The sequence below is a fragment of the Pongo abelii genome, chromosome 14, assembly GCF_028885655.2.
Source record: "Pongo abelii isolate AG06213 chromosome 14, NHGRI_mPonAbe1-v2.0_pri, whole genome shotgun sequence".
Classification (NCBI taxonomy): Eukaryota; Metazoa; Chordata; class Mammalia; order Primates; family Hominidae; genus Pongo; species Pongo abelii.
The window spans coordinates 48,998,076-49,019,065 of NC_071999.2; the positions used below are offsets into that span (position 1 = coordinate 48,998,076).

At 40.0% G+C, this 20,990-nt stretch overlaps 1 protein-coding gene across 5 annotated transcripts in view; it reads left to right on the forward strand.

The window, feature by feature from the left end:
• LACC1 (laccase domain containing 1) overlaps positions 1-20,990 on the forward strand; it is a 171,234-nt gene that overhangs the window by 128,100 nt on the left and 22,144 nt on the right. Inside the window, exons 10-12 of one of the 5 annotated variants that reach the window (XR_010136680.1) lie at positions 3,830-3,930; positions 4,790-4,987; positions 8,100-10,582. The exons of 1 other annotated variant lie outside the window; for it this stretch is intronic. The gene's annotated coding sequence lies outside the window, so the exon portion shown is untranslated. Of the gene's footprint in view, positions 1-3,829; positions 4,988-8,099; positions 10,583-20,990 lie in introns of those variants that run through there. 3 more of the 5 variants (XR_008512645.2, XR_010136684.1, XR_010136682.1) reach the window with 3 other exon arrangements.

The window sequence follows — 20,990 nt, forward strand, 5'->3', positions numbered from 1 at the left end:
AGTGGAGTGGATAAGTGAGGCAGGGTAGGGGAAGTGAAAGCAGCAAAGATCATAGTGCCTAAATCACAGAGCAAATTGATGTTGGGGCATAATATTTAAAATTCCGGAACTGTAAGTAACTGCATCAGGTCTTTCTGAGTCTGATATTGGAAGACAAAAGGCACATCACTGGTAGGCAATCACAACAGGCTGGCCTGTGAGGAGTTGCAATTTAGAGGTCAGGATGTGACTTGAGTGTATCCAGATTCATGTAATAATGCGCTGTTCTGTAAGGGAGGTACACGGAGTGTTCAAGTACAACCTATTTTAAGACAGGCAATTTTTGCTAAATCAAAAGCTACAAATCACATGAGTCAAGGGTGATGGATTTAGATGAAGATAAGAGAGGAAGGGGAAGTGGGAAACTGAGAGAGAAGCTAGGGCTAAACAAAAAGCACAGGAAGAAAACAGCAGGGAGAAGACACCTCCCTGCTGAGGAAAGGCGACAGTCTGGGCCTGCCCCAGAGAAAACAGCCCCATCCCAGGGCCACAAGGGAGGAAAGGGCAAGCTGAGGAGGAGGCCATTCTTGGAAGTTAAGACGGCCAGAGGAAAACAACAAGTGCAATTATAGAAAGATCTGCAGAAAGGGGATCTGCTGGAGGAGGGAGAAATTGGAACTTGAGACAGTGAATAAGCCAGAAATCAAAGCCTCAAGGAGGAGAGAGAAAGAGAAAACCTTGAGGGCAGTCAAAGGAGGAATAAATCTACTTCAAGAACATGCTCCAAGAATAGGAGAGAACATGCAAGGGCACACAGAGAGCTAAAGGAGAAACTCGAGAAACAAAAACTAAGAAGAGGGAAATGAAAATCTGAATGCACCTTTTGTATGAGACACTGGGAAGTGTTCGAGTGTGGAATTTGTTTGATGATGGGTCATTTGTTTATTCTGTTGTAGTATGCGCTTGCACACATAACATAAACACCTGGTGAGGGTGAGATGCAGAGAGCTGGGGCCCAGGAGCGGAAAGGGATGTTTAATTCAGACCCACATGATGTTCGCCTAAGGCTTCGGTAGTGTTTAACTCTAGAGAACCTGGAATGGGCTCACTAGGAGCCCATTAACTGGTGAAATGTGGAACCTCTTAGGAAAAATTTACAACACTTTTCTTATGGGGGATGCAAGGCTTCATCGATGAGCTAGACCTGCCTACTGTTTGTCCTGGAGAACACAGTATCTCCTTTGGTGAGAGGTGACTTTACCGTGTCTTAGGACTTTGCAGGGGGCTTTTCTTAACTAACAATAACCACACAAGAACAACAACAGTGAACATCGATTAGGGAGTTTCATGACATGAACTGTGCTAAGCTCTTTATATACGGTCGGTCGCTCCTTACTATTCACAAATTCTGCATTCATCTACTTGCTAAAATTTATGACCCCACGATCAATACTTGCAATGCTTTCATGGTCATTCATGGACAAGTGCAGAGCAGAGGATAATTTAAGTCCCCTGGTGAGCATGCACCTTCCTCCGCTTTGCCTTTTAGTTTCAGCTCTCATACCATAAACTGGGGTCCTTGTGGTGGTCTGTTCAATGCCACTTTTTTTTTGCACTTTTGTAGATATTTCACTATTTCAAGTAGCCTCCAAGCTAGTGCTGAAGTGCTGTCTGGCTTTCCTATGTGCAAGGAGGCTGTGGTCTGCCTTACAGAGAATACATGGTTAGATAAATCTCCACTAGGCATGAGTTATAGTTCTGTTGGCTGGGAGTTTAATGTTAAAGAATCAGTCAAATATATTGAATAAAGTGCCTTTAAACAGAAACACACATAAAGCAAGGGAATGTATTGATTGGTTGACAAAAGTATTGTGACCAGTAACTCACAGGAACCTAACTCTGTATTTCCGTGAGGAGCATTGGTTCAGTATTTGCTAATTCAGTACTTGGAGTGACTTTATGGAATAGAACTGCCACAAACAATGACAATCAACTGTACATTATTTCCTTTAATAGTTACAGGTCGATAAAGTAATTCTATAAAGGGCCAATTTTACAGAAATATAGGCCTAGAAGAATGTCAGGCCTTAAATATTATGTTCAAGGTCATAATACTGGCAAGGGACTCGAGCCCAGCTCTGACTCCAGACCAGCACATGGTGTTTATGCTGCCCTAGTGTGAGGGTGTGGAGGGGAAGGATGGATTCCACATAGTGGAGGGAGGATTTTATTCATGAACAAACATGAGCTGACTCCAGGAGACTCCTAGGAATTGTTTAATGGGAATTTAAAGTGAAACTGGAATTTTTGAAATCACAAGTAGAGAAGGAACCAGGAAAATACTGTTTGTTATTGTTACGACCTTAGTTTATATTCCTGAATGCTGTGGCCTACAGAAACTTGGGGCTACGTGAGGTTGTGATCATGCTTTGAAAAGAATAAAACACTGTGTAAATATGTGGTACGATAGAAAAACACTGAGCTGGGAGCAGAAAATTCTAGTTCTAGTCCCAATTCTGCCAGTAACTTGCCGTCGGCCTTTGAGAAAGTCCCCTTCACAGCCCATGCCTTAACCACCTGACCTGTAAATGAAAATGCTGGTAAATGATTTTCTCTGCTCGAAGTTTTTCTGATGTGGAAACTGTACAGCTCTGTCTGGATCCTACCTGGGTGACTGGAAGTCCTACATTGCCTGGAGTAGGCTTGGTGTATACCTTTTGTCTTAGCATCAACACTAACAACATCTTCTTTCAGAATCAAAGGTGTGCCCTTTTGGACAATAAATCATATGATTATCCTGTGCTTCACCAATATTTGTTCCTTGGGTCTTCTTGGCTGAGTCAGACTCAAGAAAAACCTTACCCTTGTCTCAGTAGTGGGTACCAGCTGGAGTGACCTCTTCCAGACACAGGGGGTTCTTGCTGTCTGGTTGCTGAGCTGCTTGGCTCTTACCCGCTGCCACATTCCTGGCCCATCTCACCTGGTTCTCACCTCACACCTTACACCTTGAATATGAAATGTCCTGCTGCTTAAACTGAGAAACAATTCTGCTTTGCCTTTTGGCTTCCCAAAAAGGAAATTATTTCAGCTGGACTGTGAAAAGAAGATAGTAATTAATGTAAAGAAAAAGTAGTTTGATATAGTATTGCTGATTCAAAGACATAATATGCTGTAATGTAGACATTCCTAGTCCTATTAGATTTGATGCTATTTTTCATCAAATTACCTACAATCATAATATAATTATATCAATACTAGCTGAATATAACAAAAATTAATTTTAAAATATGGAGCTAGATCAAGAAGTGAGATGTTGAAACAAAATCTTCTGCCACTCAATTTCGAGTCTCTCTAAACATACTCTTTCATTCTCTTGCTATCATGTAAAAAAGTTACATGAATCACTATGTGAAATAAAATGGTTTTCACTATAAAACAAAGCACTGATCTATAGAAATAAAACATAAAAAGAAAATAGTTTTACTTTATTCTTTTTAGTAGGTTAAAATGGACTATATAGTTTTATTATACTCTTAATTTGCTTAGCAAAACGTTTCCTCCCAGATACTGAAAGAAAAACTTTAGCTCAGGCCAGATTTAATAATTCTAAACTTTCTGAATGTCATCTGAAAAATTAAACAATCAGTCAAATTCTGTAATCTGTGTTTCTGGTTCAAAATCCTTTTCCCCGTCTTTCTAGGTAACCTTGAGCTATTCAACCCAGAAAACGTAGTATGTTAATGATTGGACAAACATCGCAAGACTGGCATCCTACTCAAAATATTGTTTCAGCACTCTGCTCAAGGGTTTGAAACAAATAAGTTCTTAGTAGTAATTGCTTGCTTTCCAGAGAGAGCTACGGTTCAAGAAGAAGCGTTGGCAGGAAACTTGTACTGGTTACAAACCTGACTGGCTAACATCTATTTTAGAATCCTTTGGGACAACATTGAGGTGGGTTATATTGGCTAAAAGATCATATTTCTGGGAACTTGCCAACCAGAAACTCAAATGAAAGCTTGTGCCCTGGAAGCTCTGAAACAAAGATATCAAAGTAATACTGTGTCCCTTCATAGTGCCTGCTCTGTGATCAGGAAATGACCCTAGGTGACACTGGGAAGACCCAAGGCCTGGCAGGGCCTTGGCTGGTCTACGCCCTAAAGAGGAAGAAACCACCAGCATCTTTTATTTGATTCAGTTCAGTTTAAAATATCATCCCCTGTCTGTGCCAAAAAGTGGCAATTTGATCTTAAGAGCAAACAACAAAAGAATTTTGCATTAGAGGAGTAAAAATAAAAAAACAACTGTTTGTTAGTTTCTTACTCTTCCTGCAAATATCTTCGTTTGAAATGCTAAATGTTTTTAGGACACTTTAACTTTGTTTGAGATGCATATTAAGTACAAATCCTTTTTATGATATTGGGCATTTATGCTCAATCTCTTTTCTGTTAATAATTTTTCTTATTTGATTATTTTTAAAAAGAAAAAGAAAACAAATGTCTCTTTGTCCAGTGTCTGGTTCCAGATATTTTACTTTTAAATGTTTACCCAAGGAAAAAAGAATGAGATGGCTATTTGCCAAGCCTGGAAGGATGGAATTTGCTATTTGTTTACGGAAGTCATTGGTGCTACTGCCTTACCTGCTACCCACTGCCCTACCCAACCACTTTCTCATTCTTCAAAAGTTTCACTGACGTGAACCTCACTTGTGGGTGCCAGGTTATGACCACATGCATAGTTTCATCTTCATCTTATGCAACATTTGGGGTAAAAGGAAGGTTATGTGGTAACCAGTTTATGACTTGAACTATAGGCAAAGATTGACCAGGCCAAGCCCTGAGACACAGTGTTGAGAGCCAAGACATAAAGTCGTGAAGATTCAGGCCCAGAGCCCAGCAGGGCACAGGCTGGAGGGGTGATGTGATGTGAGTGATCAGTAACACCATGAAGACTCTGCTTCTGGGTCAGAAATGCTTTTTTGTCCCTGTTTTGGATTTTCCACCATGAGCAGGTAAGTTTGCTCACCTCAGCTGGGAGCCTGAGTGGGAGTTGGGGGACTATGGATGTTCTCTGCCACTGACTGGAGGGGAGCACAGCCAGGAATCATGAGCACTTTTGCCTTCATGACTATATTTTCTTATGGTTAGAAACAAAACTAAACAATTTAAATAACTCTGCTTAATGGAAGTCAGGAAAGAGAAAAGGCGGCTATGAAGTGTTGTTGTTACAGACTGTGCATGGACCCTAATGATCACCTAAATGTGAGAGGAGGCTAGGCACTGAGAATGCCATGTGCAAGGAAATAATAAAAGCAAGTCCTCCAAGACATTTCCCACACACCCAAATATTTTCAAAGTAACAAAAATAAGAAGAGTGCCCTTTTTGAGTCACAAAATTGGCATGAAGTGAACTGGTTCTAAGCTTGCTGTAATTGTTGTTCAAGGAGGAGGGGGAAGCCATTGAATGTGTTCGGTGAGCTAGAAAGGTAACTTTCCTAACTGGAAGAAAATGATCAAGGGTGAGAAGTCAAGAGGAAAGAGATGTTTTTGACCATGTCTCATTCTTCTTCCTCTGTGTCTGGCCTTGGAAAGGACAGATTGCAGAATAGGAAAAAAAAAAATAGTTTGAACCTTCTCAAGAGATGGGTAAACAGCTCTCCTTCAGAAGAGGATGAGCTGTCAAGGATACTGACTGTGTGACATCTCACAAAGGTAGGAACACTATTAGGCCATCACTGGGATTTTGGTTTATAGGACTCTATTCTCCTTCCCTCAAAACTTTGACAAGATGCAACTTCCTTCCTGAGCTAAACTGTTGTGTTGGTTGTAGTATCTTGTCTTATGCCTCATTTCTCACTATCAGAGCTCAGTGATGAAATGATAGAAAACTTGAGTCAGTGATGGGGACTACTTGAGACTGAATGGGCAACAAAATGAAACCTTCAGGAGTCTTCTGGAAAGAGGGACAGGAGAGAAAGCAGTGGAGAAAATTTCATGCTGGGCTCCTGGAGGTGCCATAAACAGGATAAAGATCTGGGACTTGTCTGTAATCAAAAGGCACAGGGGATAACTCAAAAGTGCTCAAGGAGGGGAAAGAAAGCAGACTTGGTCTTCTTGCAGTAGCACTGGCTGGTAATGGTTGAAATGTGAATGATCACATTCTAGTTAGGCACATTTCTTCAACTTTCATTCCATATTGTGTTGTACCTTATATATGTGAAAAATTTAATATGAAAATGAAATTGCTTTTTGATTTTTTTTATTTTAAAGAGCATAATCAACTGTGTTCCTGCTTCCTCCAGTTTCTCCTAATTAAGGAAAGCCTGTCTGCAGACCTCTGTACTTGTAGCTGATACCTGTGTATACACAGTGGGGTACATTATAATTTCAGAGTTAGTGCACTTTCATAAATTATTTAACAAATAATCAGCCTCCATAAGATTGGCCTTGAATATCCATACCTGTTAAGTGATGGCAACTCTCAAACCCTAGGAATAACAAATACCCACTCAGTTCATCAAGAAATAATGTAAGTTTGGGAACAGAGAGATGTGTGGGCTCAAATCCCAGCTGCAGAGTAACCACTGTGTCACCTGTAACCTCTGAGAGCTTAGTTTTCCCATTCATATTAACTATAATTTCTAAGAAGCTATACTGTTGTAGGAATTACATATGATGTATGCTAAGTGCTAGCACAGTGACATACAGAGCTTTGGAGCCTCAGTTAATGCTCATTACTGTCATTACAGCATATCATGAGACCATTCCTATTTTTAGAAATATAGGTACTAGATACATGGGGGATCTTAAACTTAGTTGTTTTAAAGTCCCATTGGTCATCTAAATATAAAGTCATAGCGTTCTTGAAAGTGGTTTTCAGAAATATCAAGAACTACAAGATTTCTGCTTAAACTAGAAATAATTTTGGTCTCACATAAGGTGACCAACTGGGGCTCCCAAGGTGAGGTCCCCAGACCAGAAGCATTAGCTTTACCTGGAAGTTTAGGAATGCAAATCCGTGCGTCCCAGCCCGGACCTACTGAGTCAGAAACTCTGTGGCTGGAACATGAAGTATGTGTTTGAATCAATTCTCCAGGTGATTCTGATGCACGCAGCATGCTAACGTTTAAGAAATGCTGGTCTATAATGTTTCACTTATGCCAAACTAAGATATTTTACAGAGGGGAACAGAAAAAAAAAAAAACAAGCCTGTTTCAATTTCTTTAAGACACATGCGTCGGTACTTTTATAGCTGATAGTCTGTCCCCATCACTAAAATAACTCAAGTTTTCTATCATTTCATCGCTGAGCTCTGACAGTGAGTAATAAGGCATAAGATAAAATACTACAACCAACACAACAGTTTAGCTCAGCAAGGAAGTTCCATCTTGTCAAAGTTTTGAGGGAAGGAGTTTTGAGGAAAGGAGAACAGAGTCCTGTAAACCAAAATGCCTAATAGTGATGGCCTAATAGTGTTCCTACCTTTGTGAGATGGCACATAGTCAGTATCCCCAATAGGGATTAGGGCAGGAAGTATATGGGTAGGGTCAGATAATATTTCTGGAAGGAAACACCCAGGAATATCCCAAGTTAATGACATTTTAGACCCTCCAACAACCACACAAGTCAGCTCCTTGGAAAGACTCTGGTTACTTTTACAAAGCAAACCAGGAGAATTTTCATAATACCCGATAACTAGGTAAGACTTGGAATATTTGAATTTCTAGGACATGGGATTGTGCAACCATTCATTTTATCCCATAATATTGAAATCTCCCTCAGATAAGCCTCTCGGCACCTAATAGAGTTTTCTTAGTGAAGGGCTACCTTTCTGTGGGTAATGGGGAAGGGCAAAATAAACAACCAAATAATATCATAATTACGAGTGTCAATGATTGCTGGAACGGGGTGGGGGGGTTGGTCATTAAATTCTAGTTGTTTCCACTATTCCAGTGGGAATTGTGTGAATGTTAGCAAAAGACCAGGGTGTTATGATCTGATTGTGTTTCATCAATTGCCTTGACTTTTAGATGAAATATGATGTGAGGACATATCATTATTAGATTTGCCACAGATTCTAATTTTTTTCTCTAATATGAGGCTAACCTTGATGTCCTTTCCCAGGAAGAACAATCTCTCCTTGATCAGGGAAAAATCAGCAGGGGCTTCCTCAATTTTCTCCTTCATCTCCACCACAGAGTCATAGAGGTCAAGTCCTTTTCTTGTTAAACCTAAAAAATGCAAATTCCAAGGTTGCTGCTATGGTGTACTAATTTTGTCACAGTGACATGCCCTGTCACAGGGCATATGTGTTCTGTTATACAATTGAAATATTGGATATACTATTGAAATGTTTTTGTACTATTGAAATCTCGAATAAACTTAATTCTAAAAGAAGCATGACCTTAACAGCCTCACACCTACTTATATCTTATAGTTCTTTCTGTCTAATGCTGGCAACCTAAGCATGTTCCAGGCAAGCAACATTCAATAGCGTTTTACTGCTCCAATAAGTTGGTTCAATTAGCAATGTCAAAGGCAGTCACTAAATAGATAGTGTATAACCTTCGTACAATCTCGTATTATTTTCCACTAATTAATATAGAAAAATTGATGAAGTTTCTTTACAATGGAATAACTCAATCACACTTCAAAAACTATATACGGAAGATAGCCACAACTTGCTGCTCTCGAAAAAAACAGAAATGGCATCTTTACTTTGTTTCAAATCCCCAACCCTGGTGGGGGTCCAAAGTTATGGCAGTTATAAACCCTTATGTCATTATAAGGAGGAAGGGTAAATATTAAGTCAGCATCCTTTAAAACTAAGAGTGACTACAGTGGGGTGGAATTTGGGACTTCATGTCCACTCCCTGTTTCTGTTCTATTTTACCTTTCCTGACCTCTAAGCCAACAGGAGAGGGGGAAGAGCCACACTTTTGTGACCCTTCTTAAAGAATTGTGTTGAGTTTAGGAAACAAAGATGGATTTCTGAGGGGGTAGTTGAGGATGGGCTGAAGGCACAGAAGAAACCAGCTGGTGTGCCCCTCTCCCCACTAGCAGACCCTTCTTCCTCATTGATTCAGGGCAAACAATCCCCAAGAATTCAAGGAAACTAACTTAGAGTTATTTTCTGTTATTTCTCTTTTCCTTGATCTGGAGCCAATGCAGAAAGAAATCTAAATGTGAAGGAAAGGCAGCATTCAGCACTGAGCAAGTCCATGTTGGAGAAAGGTAATATCACCATCGCCTATACCCAAGAGAAGGGACCAAGATGCCCTGGATGATGCTCAGCATTACCTGGGACTACGACTGTCCCCTGTCATCATTAGCATTGCTGAGATCAAGCTTTGAGCCAGGAATTAAGCCAAAATCTCCATGGATCTGTCTAACTTAGTCTTTGCCTCCATGACAGCTTGTTACATCCTGAGGTAGAACCTTTGTATACCCTGTGTTCAAAGGGCCCTGTTAAAGCACATCTTCTATCTTGGACCAGAAAATTGCTTAAGCACAGAGCCTAAAGGCAGAGCTGCCATGATCTGCTCACGGGGATTGACTACTTATTGAAGCCAATGTCACACACCTGTTTGTCATTTTCACTTCCAAATGAAGAGTCATCAGTGAGAAATGTTCAGCTCTCATCTGTCAGCTGTTTGTTTGTTTGTTTGTTTTTGCTCTCTTTCTATGTGAGAAGACATTTAATCATGGACCCATTGGGCAAGCAACATTGTGTGGCTTCTGAAGGCTGAGCTTTTCGTTCTCTCATCAGAACAAATGTAAAATAATTGAATAATGAAATCGGAAAGATTGTTGCTTCAAATCTAAAAATATTTTATCCCTTTCTTACCTTCTCTAAATAGTATTGTACATTGAAGGCAAAATAATAACTTCAGATTCTAAAAAGTTTAACATTGTTTACATGTTCAAATTTCTATTTGATAGTTCCTTTAAAGGGCCTAATTACTACAACCAAATCATACAATTAAAAAGTTTGTATGCTGCTGAAATAATCACATCAGATGTATTGCTTCCAATAGGATAAATATTCTCAAAGATTTAAGCTATGAAGACCAAATCTACAGAAGATAGCAACTCAGTAAGACTTATTTATACAAGTTTAGTTTTATTGCCAATATCCATGAGATATCTTAAAATCAACTTAAATGTTTGTAATAAAGGATTACAGACTAGGAAATATATTTCTTTAATAAAAATAACTCATGAGAGTTGAATTGTGACTAAGAGGAAGAGAAAAGAAGGAAATAAACTAACAATTGTTAAATACTTATTAGGTGCAGAGATTTATATACTGTACATCATTTAACTGTTAAAAGAGTCCTGTGAAGTGGGTATTATGACTATTGCTTTGAAGTTGAGGGAATTGAAGCTCAGAGAATTTGAGTACCTGAACCAAAGTCATATAGCTAGTAAGTGAAGAACTAGGATTCAAATCTAGATCTGTATGCTTCCAAAATTCACTCTCATTCTTTGTATGAGAGGCCAATTAAAAACCCCCTATGTCCCTCTGAATTTGAACTCAATTGAGAAATGAGAGATGCAGATCAAAGTACTCATTTTCTCACTAATAAAAATGACTGGAAAATGTGGCTTTCGATGTGTGACTAATTTGCTTGCTGTAGTTCGCAGGGAATTGGAAATCCTTGTCCTCGTGGTTCCTGGCTCAGCAGGACCCCTGTGGGGCCTCTCCCTCTCCTGGGAAAGAGACTGCTCTAGAAGGTTTACTACACCAGTGAGGAGAAGATGAGCGTATGGGGGATTGGCTGGCTGAGGGCGAAATCAAGGCTGGAGCCAAGTGCGCTGAGCTCTCACGTGAGGTCCTTTGCTCCTGTTCCCTGGAGGCATAACTGGCTGGGGTAGAGAGAAGCAGGGGTATTTCTTCTGTCATTTCTTGCTTAGGGAGTGGGGGTGGAAATCTCCCTGCATCTAAGGAAATTTGAAAAGACAAACTATGGTTGCTTCTTCAAGCAAACCACCTCACCACACTATCCAGGGGATAAAACCTGCTTGCTGCTGCTAAATTATGCCAAGAGAGAACATTCTGATCTTTCTCCTCAATTCTAGGCATGACAGTGTGACTCGGTGCTTAAAGGCATGGAGTTTTGAGTTGCAGACCTAGGTTTGAATGCTGAATCTACTAGCTTCAGGGTGTTAAAAAAGTTTCTTAATCTCTCTAAACCTTATTTTTCTCAAAGATAAAAACTGGGTGTAGTTGTGAGTATAGTGAATGCACATAGTATGTGCATTTGGCACATTAATTCACTATTATTCTGGACATAATTTCTCCTAAGAAAAATGATGAACTAATTGCAGGGCCTAGCCTAAGCTCTGAGAAGTCATTCGTTATAGCATTTCAGTCCATAGTAAACAAGAAGAAATGAGGTAAAGAGTTTAAACCAGGGAAGGCATAGCTGTGGTCACCAAACAACCTGTTAAAGGCAAGCTCTAGGCACCAAACAACCTATTACGGACCGAACTGTGTTCCTCAAATTCATATGTTGAAGTCCTAACCCCAAGTACCGAATGTGACTGTATTTGGGGATAGGGTCCCTAAAGAAGTCACTCAGCTGGAAGGAGTCATATTGGATTAGGTGCTGGGAATTGGCTGGCCAAGGGAGAAATCAAGGCTGGAACCAAGTGCTGAACTCTCACATCAGGTCCTTTGCTCCTGTTCCCTGGACCCTAATCCAATATGACTGGCATCTTTATATGAAGAGAAAGAGGCACCAGAGGGTACACACGCAGAGAAAAGGCCATGTGTGGACACAGTAAGATGACGGACATCTGTAAGCCAAGGAGGGAAACCTCAGAAGAAATCAATCTTGCCTGCACCTTGATCTTGGAGGTCCAGTCTCCAGAACTGTGAAAAAAATGAACTGGTGTTGTTTAAATCCCCCAGTCTGTGGTATTTTGTTGTGGTGGCCCTAGAAGACAAATATACAACCCAAAGGAATATTCTTTCCACATTCTCCCTCTTCCACTTTATAGTTTTTTCTCTTTTGTTTTTTTTTTCTCTTTTACTTTCTTTTTCTTCTCTTCTCTTTCCTCTTTCCTTTGGTTTTTAATTTTAATTTTAATTTTTGGCCTTCCTGTACCTCCATTTGCCTTTCCAGGAAGCTGAATTTCAGACAATTAATCATTCATCTCATCAGTTCAGCAAAGCAAATGCCCTCAATGGTTTCTTTCGTGATTTGATTATTATAGGATCAGAATGTAACTTATTCCTCTGGGAAAAATGAAACATAAAAATTTCAGAAATAAGATTTTTGGCCAGCTTCATTGGTTTTAAGAGAAGGAAGGGAGGAGACTCAAGCAAGTTTGACGCTGAGCAGCACCATGTGGTTGGGCCTGGCAGGCACTCGAGGCTTTAGGTCTTGGTTTGAATCCAGACTAGAAAATCATTACTTATTAAAAGCCTTGAGGGTTTGGGTCTAGGGAAGTCTATGTGAAGAGATAATAGTTTCGAAAAAATTTTGCAGAACTGAAGAAAAGTTTCCACAGTTACCTTTTCTGTCCTAATGTAGAGCATCTTTGTTAACTAGGTCTTAGATCAATCCAAACTGTGTCTGAGAATAACCATTTATAATTTCTCACCGGCCAGCATTAACACCCTTTAGAAAAGGAACTCAAAGCAGCCCTAGCAGCCAGTGTCACGTGATCGTGATGGAAGTAGAGCTCCTCACCAAGGTCAGCTCCTCAGTGAAATCCATGCCTTCTGGAGGACTGCTTGTAAATAAATGTTAAGCACGACCATTAAAAAATAATTTGGCTGTGACCATCAAATAGTGAAAGAGTGTATCAATTTCATTATTATATAAGCATACATGACCAAATTCAGCTAGAGTGGAGTCTTGGCTCAAGTACCGAGCTTGGATTTCCCCAAGGAACACTTTCTCCTAATTCATAATGAAAATCTTTCCATTTACTGTGGTTCAGCTATTTGCAGAATTTTCAGACTGGGCTCAGTGGCCCTAAATTTATGCATGCTGGTATACTGAGAAGATCACTATGTTATGGAGGCTCTTCCCTCCCAGTTGACGCCTGGAGTCTATTTAATTTGCAGCTCTAACTCTGCCTTCCCAGGATTGCATCAATTGGACTTTCCTCACATCTCAGCAGCCGCACTTTGCTTGAAATGAGATACTCCCATCTCCAGTCACTGTGCTCTGGCCCCCCAGGACATTCCTCTCACCCGCTGTCCACAGCATAGCTGCTGAGAGTCCTCTGCCCAGGAGTCCCGAGTGAGAGGACAGTCTTGACTGTGCCTGCCCCCCTTTAGTGACATCCTTCAGGGATTCCTCAGTTCATTCATTCCCTAGGGCTGCTGAAACAAGTTACCCCAAACTGCGCAGCTTAAAACAATACAAATATTATGCTTTCAAAGTTTGAGAGTCAAGAAATTGAAACTCATGGTGTTGCCAGGACCATGCTCCCTCTGAAGGAAGGAGAAGAGTCCTTCCTTACCTCTTCCTAGATTCTGGTGGCTCCTGGCATTGTGGCTGTATCTCTCCAGTCCCTGCCTCTGTCATCACACGGCCATCTTTCTTCTTTTTTTTGAGACAGAGTGTTGCTCTGTCGCCCAGGCTGGAGTGCAGTGCCGCGATCTCAGCTCACTGCAACTTTCGCCACACAGGCTCAAGCGATTCTCCTGCCTCAGCCTCCTGAGTAGCTGGGATTACAGGCACGCGCCACCAGGCCCGACTAAATTTTTGTATGTTTAGTAGAGACGGGGTTTCACCATATTGATCAGGCTGGTCTTGAACACCTGGCCTCGTGATCCGTCCGCCTCGGCCTCCCAAAGTGCTGGGATTACAGGCGTGAGCCACTGCGCCCAGCCATCTCTATCTTACTTCTTATAAGAACACTAGTCATTGGGTTTAGGGTCCACCCTAATCCAGTATGACCTCATTCTCACCTAACTAATTATATCTACAAAGACCCTATTTTCAAATAAGGTAGCAATCTGAGGTTCGAGGTGGACATGAATTGAGTGAAGAGGGGAGGGCACTATTTAACCCAGTATACTCAGGGACCTTGCTGACCCTGCCTCTCTGCCCACACACCCCATACAGGGTCACCTGGTGGTGACTGCTAAAAGTAACAAGCTACCATTTGTCCTGGATTCCAAACCAATTCAGAAGAACCCTGGGAGCCACATGACTATGAAGAACTATTTCTCACCATGGAAATTACAGCAGAACATTCACTGGGATCGTTGTCTGTTATGAAACAGGTACTAGACTTAACTGGCTTTGAAGGGTAGAACATATTTTAGAATATCTGTTATATGGTTCATTAGACTTTATTTTTATTTTTATTTATTTATTTATTGAGACAGAGTCTCACTTTGTCACACAGGCTGGAGTGCAGTGGCGTAATCTCGGCTCACTGCAACCTCTCCTCACAGGTTCAAGCGATTCTCTTGCCTCAGCCTCCCAAGTAGCTGGGACTACAGGCGCCTGCCACACCTGGCTAATTTTTGTATTTTTAGTAGAGACAGCGTTTGACCATGTTAGCCAGGCTGGTCTTGAACTCCTGACCTCAGGTGATCCACCTACCTAGCTAGGCCTCCCAAAGTGCTGGGATTACAGGTGTGAGCCACTGCGCCTGGCCTCATTAGACTTTAAAGCAATAATTAAAAAAAAAAAAAATACCCTGAAGATGTTGAAAATAAGGCATAAAGTTGGTGTGGCAGTCAGAGAAGAACACATCAGCTTAAAAAATGATAGAAATAGCTTTTTGAAAATTGCCTTTACAGGCCGGCTGTGGTGGCTCACACCTGTAATCCCAGCACTTTGGGAGGCTGAGGCAGGCAGATCACCTGAGGTCAGGAGTTTGAGACCATCCTGACCAACATGGTAAAACACCGTCTCTACTAAAAATACAAAAATTAGCCAGGCGCAGTGGCGGGCACCTGTAATCCCAACTACTGGGGAGGCTGAGGCAGGAGAATCGCTGGAACCCAGGAGGCAGAGGTTGCAGTGAGCCAAGATTGTGCCACTGCACTCCAGTCTGGGCAATAGAGCCAGACTCCACCTCAAAAAATTAATAAATAAAAATTAAAAAAATAAAAAAATTAAAATTGCCTTTACAGAAAAAAATACTGAATTGTACATTGTGCTTACCAAAATCCAGCTCTAAGAGTCCATCGTGTACCTGATATTTTTTCCAAGTTGAAAATGAATCAGGGGGTTGAAGTCACTTGAAAGAAAAAATTTTTTGGAAAAAACTCCGTTACGTCTAAATTGTAGCAACTCCTCCTACCCTCATACACAATGCCAGCTGAGCTTTTGACAAGCTGCTCAATATATATCTAAAGTCAGAATCGAGATTTTGTACTATGATATATGACTGAGTTATAGTGAAGAGAGAGCAGGGAGACTTTGCTCATTATCCTGCATTAGTCAGACTAGATTTACAGCTCAAAACAACAGTCACGGGTAACTGAAGTGCAGACCAGGAACTTGAATTGATGAAAATCACTTCTATTTAAATGAACCCTAAGAAGCTTGCTGCATATAATTGTTATAATAGCCTTAAAAAGATCACTTTGCCAAATGTTTCCATCCGAAAAGAAGTAAGCCAGACTAGAAACAATCTGGAAAACTCTACTTTTTCTGTATTTCCTTTTCCCGTGAGGATGAGAGAGCTCAGGATGTGGAGAGGAGCTGACAGAACTCTGTGTCTGAATCTAGAGAGTTGCAAAGAGGTGGAAGAGGCAGCATTGCCAAACAGGCAGAGGGCATGAAAAACTTCAAGGCAATTTTTAAATTGTATGGGCGCTTGGATTGTTTGAGCTTGCCCAGCAGGTTATGTTAATGCCTTAAACAATGTTTGTCAGGAAGCACCATAGAAGATTAGTTCTCAGCACGGACCTGAGAACCAGACAGACTTGTGAATGAGCCTCTCTTGTGGCTCCAAGAGTAAAGAAATTAATTTCCCTACATTTCATCATGTCTAAGTCAGTACTTATAAGAGTACCTATTACATAGACTTGTTAAAAGGCTTCAATCAGATAACACATGCAAAATGAATGGCAAATAATAAGTGTTTAATAAAACTTAAGCAATTAACTAGAAACCTTTTACTGATTTATTTGATTTTTGACTTTGGAACATATAAAGACTACTTTCTAATGACTTAGCTAATGCAAAGACAATATAAAAATCTACCTCTTCAGAGATGCACTGTAAGAAGGACTTGACCTGTTGTTCCTGACATTGAAGATGGAGGGAGACACCAGGAACCAAGTAATGAGGATGGCTTCTGGAAGGCAGAAAAAGCAAAGAAACATTCTCCCCCAGACCCTCCAGAAAGGAACTCAGCCCTGCTGCCATCTTTGTTTTTATTTTCTCTTTTTAGTAGAGATGAGGTATCCCTATGTTGTAGAGGCTGGTCTCGAACTCCTGGGCTCAAGTGATTATCCCACTTCGGCCTCCCAAAGTGCTGGGATTACAGGTGTGAGCCACCGCACCTGGCCTCCTACGGACATCTTAATTTTAGTCTAATCAGATTCATATTTGAATTTCTGACCTACAGAACCACAAGGCAATAACTTTGTGTTGTTTTAAGATACTAAATTTTTGTTTTTTGTTATGGCAGCCCAATAAAAGAAATATAGCATTGTATTATGTCAAAAAAAAGTCTACCTTTTCAGTGGAATTTGCACTGTACAATGTTTAGGCACAATGCTCAGGGGTTTGTGTCCCTGGCTTTGAGGATGGAGGCATATGGTGAAGTTTAAGGGAAAAGGGAAGAGGGTGAAAGAGGAAGAGAACCAAGTGGTCATAAGGGAGAGAGGTGAGGAAGACAAATGAGGACAAGAGAGGGAGAAGGAGGAAGAAGGAAGGAGAGTGGGAGAAAGAAGGAAAAAAAGGGCAATGTGAGAATCTTTGTTCTGTCTGGCTGTATAAGCAATGAGCAAAGCTGCATCCCTGTGACCTGAGTTAGGGCCCAGGATTGTGGCTGACAGTGGCTGACTGGCCTGTATGAGCAGCCCTATGAAGCCAGCATTGCTGCGTCCGTCCTTTCCAGGAATTAGGATTTGAAGATATCAAGTTTTTTTTAAGGGGTCAGTGTGGAATCAGACGGAAAACCAAACTGTTTGAAGTGTTCTTAGAAAAGGGATTAGAAAACAGAGGGGAGGAAATTACCATGTAAATAATGCAGGAAATTTTCCCTGAAGTGAAGGGTATGAGAATTCCGATAAAAGGGCCTTTCAAGTGTACAGCAGCACAACAAAATGAAAAGACAACAAAGCTGCCAAGGTCCTGAAATTTTATCACGTTCATGAACAATAAAACATAACACATTTCCAGAGAGGAAAAAATAGGTCACACACTATAGTTTAGGAATTAGAATGGCATCAGTCTTCTCAGGAATAACACTGAAAGCTTGCAGACAATAGAACAATGTCTTTGAACAGGGAAAAACATACCTCACTTCATATTATTTCTCCAAGAAAATAATTTCTGACTTTTATTTTTATACCCAACTCAACTCTCAATTAAGAATGAGGTACTTTCAAATCTCAAAAATTTACCTTTCACACATAATTTCTTAGGAAGCAACAAGATAATGTACTCTACCTAAATTAAGAAAAAACAAACAAGAAAGAAATTTAGGAAATAGGGGCTCTAATCACAGGAGAAAAATGCAATCACCTGGTTGTTGGGGAGGATACATCCTTAGGAGTTCATAGAAACAGTAATGATTCCAGCCCAGGTGACATGGCAAAACCCTGTTTCTGCAAAAATTAGCTAGGCATGGTGGCTTGCAACTGTAGTCCCAGCTACTCAGGAGGCTAGGGTGGGAGGATTGCTTGAGCCCAGAAGGTTGACCTGCAGTGAACCTTGATCATGCCACTGCATTCCGGCCTTGGTGATAGAACAAGACTCTCTCTCAAGGAAAGAAGGAAAGAAAGAGAGAAAGAAAGGAGGGAGGGAGGAAGAGAGAAAGGAAGGAAGAGCGGAAGGAAGGAAGAAAGAAAGAGTAATGATTACAGCAGCAAGGCAAAGGACTGCAAGAAGGTTATAGGAGAAAGAAATTGAACCTGATGCATTTCATCACGTTGAGAGGGTATTTGTAGTTCAGGGGGAGATTTGGAAGAGGAATTAATGAAAAGTAAACTAGAAAAGGCATATATACAAACACAAATAACATGAGAAAAAGTCGTCTCAGAAAAAAATGGCATCATAGTAGATTACATGGCTCAGCTCTAAACATTTTTATTGCCATAATAATGTAAGCCCTGACTACTATTTAAACACAAATTGTGATAACTTTTTTGGTGAGGATGGGTGAGAGGAAAGTGTGTGTGTATTGAGGGTGGTGTAGAAGAAGCAATTTCACATCATCCAATTTACGAATTTAATATACCATATCTAAATGTGAGGAAGCATCCAGAAATTATAAGCATATTACAAAAATGGAGATAGGCTGGGCGTGGTGGCTCATGCCTGTAATCCCAGCACTTTGAGAGGTTGAAGCAGATGAATCACGAGGTCAGGAGTTCGAGACCAGCCTGACAAGATGGTGAAACCCTGTCTCTACTAAAAATACAAAAATTAGCCAGGTATGGTGGAGTGCACCTGTATACCAAGCTACCTGGGAGGCTAAGGCAGGAGAATCTCTTGAACCCGGGAGGCGGAGGTTGCAGTGAGCCGAGCTCGCGCCACTGTACTCCAGCCTGGGCAACAAGAGCAAAACTCCGTCTTAAAAAAAAAAAAAATTAAAAATGGAGATAAAAGACAAAATAAACAAAAGAATTGATTGAAAGTCATCGTCCCTGGAAAGCAGGAATTGGAAAGGAAACTTCTGGTTTTTAAAAATTGTTGTTGTTTTGGGTCTTGTGGTAATATTCACGTTTTTAAATTGTGTACATTGATACTACAAAGAATTAAAAAAGTAAACGTAAAGTACATTTGGCATGTTGAGAAAAACATACTTCCCTGTAATGGTTGGTATGACAACTCGGAAAAATGCCTAACAGATAAGCATTCTATCTTTACTTTATATGTGAGGAAATTAAAGCCCACAGAGACTGTGCAGGTTGACACAGTTATTCAGTGACAGAGCCAGGCATCAAACCCAGTCTTTCTGCTTTCCTGTTTCAGGGATCCTCATAATACCTCCCAACTTCTCATTATCTAGCTTGTATTTGTCATGTTGCTTTAAATAATATCATCCACACAGAAACAGCTATAAGAAACTGAAAATAGAAAATGACATCCTTCATTAGGCATGGCTGAGCTAGATGAACAGATTCTAACGATATCTTAGATCTCTGTTGCACCCCTGTTTTGAAGACACTGAGGAATGGAGATGAACATTCAGGTAAGTAGCACATACAGCTTTGGAATCTAAAGCCTTTTCTAATGGATAAATGCCTCTCATTAGATCATCCCAAGACAAAGAATTGATCTCATCACTTAACAAATGTTTTCAATTTGATTCAGTGCACCTGGGAAATAACATTTCTATTTGCTGCCAAAATATGATTGCATTAAACCTTAATAATGTACCTGTCATGGGGATTAGACAACAATATTTTAATTGAGTGTGAACTATACCACTGAAATACTCTTATAGATTTACTTTTTCAAAAAGCTAGAAACCATGATGAACTCTTAGTTGTCTGCTATTAGTTTTATATAGCCACTGATTAGTATTGCCCCCCTTCTTCAAGTACAAGGCATCACTAGACTTCTCCTTGGTAACCAGATATTTTTTGTGTCCTTCAGCACTAGTTCCTGGAAGTGTCATTATGATGTCTGCAATTTGCAGAATTCAATGGCAGCTCCAGTTAAATAAACAAAATCTAATTATGTCAAAACTGGGCTTTGCTCAAATTAGCATGATTGATTTTCTTTCTGTATAATCTGTGAACACCTGCAAAAATGGTAAATATCAAGGTGTTTCTTAGAAAACTTTAAAAAATTTTGAAAGAATTGGTGAGGGAAATGTAGACTGAGTTGCTGTATAGTCTATACGCTTGATCTGTTTAATCTAGGTCCTTGCATTTTGGATGTATGAACCCCTGCAATTTTATGCAAAATGACACATGAGTGTGTGTTTTGCAAAAAGATTGTCTTTAACTTTCATTAAATTTTAAAAGAGGTTTATAATCCACCAAAACACAAAGAACCATTGCTTTATAGAAAGAAATGGGGTCCCTGTAGAATCCTTTAATTAGGTTCTTCTTAGTGGAAATAAAAATATTTTTGTAATAGGTGCTAGTAAATATCTGAGAGATAGAAAGTATTAAATTTGCCTTCCACTATTACTATTTGATTCCTTTTCTATTTCTGGAACCATGAATATCAAAGTTCATCTAAGACAAATTTCATCTCCCCTCCCACTCTACCCCCAATTTTTTATTCTAGCTTTTGAGGATTCATATGAGATTATCAACAGACAATACTTTTTGTCATGGCTTCCTAATTGAATTTTTTACTTCTCTTTCTGGATTACCTACTGAAAATATTTATTAGAATAGTGAAAATCTCAAGCATTTATATTACTTAGTGATGACAGTGGAGTGACCCATTCACATTCGTCTTGGTTTCTTTCATTGATCAGAAGCAGACTTTGTGCCATCTTTGCTGGAGCTCTCACAAGACATTTCCATGACGCAATTATAGAGCAAGTAGAGCCTCAACTCAATGATAGGTGTGTGGCGTGGCTTTATGGACTTTCTTTAAAAAAATTATATTTACTTAGATTTATAGCCAAGAGATTTTATTGCTGCTAAATTTAATCTCTAGCAACCTATACACATCCCATAAAACTTCTAGGAAGAAAATTTAATGGATTATTACAGTTAATTAACATTTTTCTTTCATATTTTAAAGTTCAACTATGCTATATTTTATATTAATAAGAAACACAACACATACTCTCAGAAGCTTAATAATCTACTGAGAAAAATCTACAGAGTTTAAAGAGAAATAATACATAGGGTCAAGTCAGGTTTTCAGAGTCAGTAAAGGAGATGAG